Genomic DNA, 4812 nt, shown 5'->3' on the forward strand with positions numbered 1-4812 from the left:
AGTATCCATTTGAATAGTTCATGTATTATTGCTGAACCTTTTTGGTAACTGACTTTGTGGGTCAGTTGAAATTTTTGGGCTATAACCAATACCATATCTTTTAGCCTTTTTCTTATTTTCAATAGGCTGTATAACTGGTTTACTTGGCTCGGGTTGTTCTTGTACCACAACTGATTTTACAAAGTGAATATATTTCTCTTTGATCATTTTCAGTTTTGGTTGAGTATCAATGGTGAAAGTTTCATCTTGGTTGCGGAACCCTAAATATGTTTTATCAGTAACTGATTTTTGTTTATTTTGTATTTCAGCTAGTGCAACAAATGATTTATTCCATGCTTTAATAAGCTCAGTTTAGCTTTGAATTCTCAAGCATTAACTGCTGAATCATAGATTGATTCTTGATTTTTTCAGCATTCAGCTCAGCAATCTCTCGTTTAAGACTCAACAGATCAACTGATTCATCAGTTTCAGTTTTATTGTCTTTGGGATCAGTTTTTTTTTGCTCTGGCCATCGCAGAAGATAAGGCAAGCTTGTGATACTCATTGATCATGTCATGAAGTGTAGAAATAAGTTCATCTCGTGTGAAGTCAATTGAACTAAGTTCAAATACCCATTGATTGGTTGACTCTAGTTCTGTGTCATCAGCCATTAGACACTTGACCTCCTCATCATCATCATCACTGGAGCAGCTCAAGCTCTCAGGTTCTGAATCATCACTGTCAGATTCTGTCCATTTGGACTTTCTTTCCTTTACTAGAAGCACCTCATGCTTCTTTCTGTATGATTTCTTGTCATCCTTAGTTCTTCTCTTGTGATCGTAAGATTTCTTTCCCTTTTCAGTTGAGCCTCTACTGTCTTTCTTTGACTTAGGACAGTCAGCAATAAAATGACCAGTTTTTCCAAAGTTGTAGCAAGCATTAGGTTCTTCCTTGGAGTTATTCCTTTGATATTGTCTTTGAATGTTTCCTTGATTTCTTCTCATGAATCTTCCAAACTTTTTGACAAATAATGACATAGCGTCATTACTTAACTGATCAGCAGATTTGTCAACTGAACCAGTTGGTTTCAGTTTGACATCAGTTAGGGCAGTTGTAGCAGCTGGTGTAGATGGTTCTCCTTCTCTGGTTTGCTGCTCAAACTCGTAGGCTTTTAAGTAAGCAAATAAATCATGAAGTTCGACCTTGTTCAAGTCCTTTATTCTCGCATTGCCATGGTCTTAACATCCCACTCCTTTGGAAGATCTCTGACTAATTTTAGTGCTACCTCTTTATTTGAATACACCTTTCCGAGTGCATTCAGTTCGTTGACTATACCACTGATTCTTTCATCGTATTCGTGCATAGATTCTCCAATCTTCATCTTGAAATTGTCCAATTTTTGAACAGCAACATATAGCTTATTCTCCTTGGTTGCTCATTGCCTTCGCAGAGCTGAATTCTCCCAGATTTCCTTAGCAGTTTTGCATATCTTTTTTTGCTGAAAGTGACTTTATCCAGCGTCTTGTATAAAATGTCTTTAGCCACGTAGTCCAAGTTGGCTTTTCTCTTGTCTTTAGCTATCCATTCATCTCGAGGTTTTTCATTGCGATATGGTGCCCCATCAGTTATGGCAACAACAGTGTTTGCCTTTAATATTTTCATGGGTCCGTCTGTAATAATGTACCACATGTCATCGTCTTGTGCAGCTAGAGGAGACTGCATTCTGATTTTCCAATCATCAGAATCTTCTCTGGAGAACATTATAATTTTGTTGAATGAAGACATGGTAATCAATTTGTATATCAGAATATTCTGGAACAAGATTCAACTACTCTGATACCACTTGATAGGATCGGTTAAGGGTGAAAGAATGTTTAGAGGGAGGTTGAATAAACACTAAAAAATTTCACAACCTTTTCGACTGATGAGTCAGTTTAATGATAAACTGATACTCGGGAATCTTGTAGATCAATATCAATCAGTTAACAATAAAAGTTCGGAAATAAACTGACTGATAGATAGAATAAAAACTAAAATAAAAAGAAACAATATTTTATGGATGTTCGGATATTTCAAACACTCTTACGTCACCTCTTCTATCACAAGGATATGATATTCACTAAAAGACTTTGATCGATACAAAGAGTTTTACAGACCCACTTTGGTTTGAACTTAACAATGCCAAACTAAAACTCTTAGTTACAAACTTAATTGCAGTGCTCAATAGAACTGAAATAATTTAGTCCAACTGATCTCTTTCAAAATCAAGTATCACAATTTGTGCTTGTAAGCTCGAAACATAATCTTGAATGCTATGAATGTATACAATAAGCGTGAGCTTTGAGGTTTTCAAATATTTCAGCAGAATAACAACTCAGTTGAAAAAATAGTAAATCGATCGGGATGATCGTGTTATATTTTCAGTTGCTCTTCTCTGCTATTTATAGTCTTTGCCTCCAATGGTAATATTAAATACGATTTGAAACTTTATATCGTTTTTTTACACGTCAACGTTATTCTGACAGTTGTATACTGCAGCTTTTCTGAATTCCAGTGATCCCACTACTTGTTGCAGTCATATTTTGTCGGTTGAATGTCCTTTTCTTTAACTGATAACGTGTATTGTTGAAAGATCAACTGATACTGATACCCCCGGATGGAGGATGGGCTCGGCTGGCTCTCGATAGACCATCTTGTTGGAAGCCCAGCATTCTAAGAAGCCCGGGAGGTCACCTGGGAGGTCATCCCAGCCGACCTCCCATATAAGAAGTTCCATCAATTGGAGAGGTCAGCCGACCACCCACGGCCGATCTCCCATGCCGACCTCCCAGCGTGAAGCCGAGCCGACCTCCTTTGTGTTGATATCGGGATGATTGGAGACGCCTCGGCCTGAGCTCCCACAAGGTCCTGGCGACAGGACGGGCTCATACCTACGAGAGCTCTTACTCAGACATTAAGCGCGTAGCCCACAGAAATCAAAGCCCAGAAAAAGTAAAGCCTATTAAAAATCTAATCAAATCTTGCGCGAGATCTAGCCAAATCTTCCGAAGATTCTGAGGATCTAAACCTACCAAAACTAGGACTCTATGATCCACCTATAAATACCAGGTTTCGTTAACTCTTTATGCATACACATATTCACATTCTCTCAGCACACACATTGCTCTCTCAAATTTTCTATTCTCTGACTTGAGCGTCGGACGGGCTACGCCGGAACAACCTTCCGGCCCCCTTCTAACGTTCTTGCTTGTGTTATTAGGTTTCTCAAGTTCAATCCGAGCTCTCCGAGTGACGTGCCAACCTCCCAACCAGCTTTCTAAGGTATGATCCGAGCTCTCCTAGCGAAGGTCTGACCTCCCAGTTAGCATCACTAATTTCAACATCATCAATTGGCGCCGTCTGTGGGAAAATACTGAGAAGACGTAGACATGTGGGGACGAAGAGGTAGAAGAACAGGTCCTGCAGGTGGCGACCGAGGTCCTTAAGGTGCTAACCGAGGTCCTGCAGGTGGCGACTGAGGTCCTGAAGGTGCTAACCGAGGTCCTGGGGAAGGTCAAAGGAGAGGAGTGGCTGATCTTAGCCTAGATCAACTGGCCCATTTGATTAACAGATCTGTGGATGAGGCCCTCCGTCGAAATCGGCCCCCTTCACCACCACCGTAACAACCTCCTAATCCTCCTCCTCCTCCTTCTGAACATCTAGAAGCCATATGGGAAGAAGTCAGAAGGTTGGGCAGGTAGGTGGGAGGCCGACCTCCTATGCTGGACAGGGAAAGCCCACTCTCTCCCGAAATACTGAATGAGGACCTCCCCGTTAACTTCCGTCGGCCAACTATTAAGGATTATGATGGGAGTACTGACCCTGAAGAACACCTAGGGAGGTTTAATAATTCCTCCCTGCTCCACCGCTACTCAGACGGGGTCAAATGTCGGGTCTTTCTTACCACCCTGGTAGGACCCGCTCAGAGGTGGTTCGATCTGCTCCCACCGCATTCCATTACCAGCTTCCGGGAATTTAGCACCTTCTTCATAAACCAATATGCCACAAGCAAGAGATACTTGAAGACCTCCCTGGGTCTGTTCAGTTTAAAACAAGGTGATGCGGATTCACTGAGGGACTTCAAAGGCGGTTCAACAGTGCAGCCTTGGAGGTCCCCGCTGCAGCAACAGAAACTCTGGTAAATGATTTTACGCAGGGGCTCCGAGGGGGACAATTTTTCAATTCCTTGGTGAAAAAACCCCCCCAAAGTTATGATGAGCTCCTGAGCCGAGCAAAGAAATATGTGAACCTCGAAGATGCCCAGAGACAAAGACGAGTGGATATCCGACCCGGTGATAAGGATAAGGGAAAGGAAAAAGTAGAACCGAGCAGGAAGAGGCCTTCAGAGAGGGCGGACGAGCGGGGCAGAGGTCCCGAACCCTTCCCTTATGCCCCGCTGGCCATGAGCCTGGAAAGAGCCATGGCAATTTGTGAAGAAAGAAGGAAGTTAGAGCGCCCGAAGCAAGCTGAGAAGGGGCCGCGTCTACCTCCCTCAGATAAGTTCTGTGAGTTCCATCAAGAGTACGGTCACATTACAAATGATTGTCAGAGGCTCGGGGAGGAGGTACAAAGGATCATGCAAAGAGACCCTCACATGAAGAACCTCCTAGCCCGACGAGAAGGGAGATACCCAGATGACATGAGAGGTCGAGGACCTCCCTGGGCAAACCAGAAACCTCTGCCCAGAGAAAACCGACCCAACCAAGGCGGGCGGGCGGATCCTCAGCAATAGCAGGAACCCCAGGTCGAACAGATAGCGAATGGCCCGACCCGAGGTATGATACACATGATATC

This window comes from Primulina tabacum, chromosome 8, assembly GCF_025594145.1.
Source record: "Primulina tabacum isolate GXHZ01 chromosome 8, ASM2559414v2, whole genome shotgun sequence".
In the NCBI taxonomy this organism is placed as follows: domain Eukaryota; kingdom Viridiplantae; phylum Streptophyta; class Magnoliopsida; order Lamiales; family Gesneriaceae; genus Primulina; species Primulina tabacum.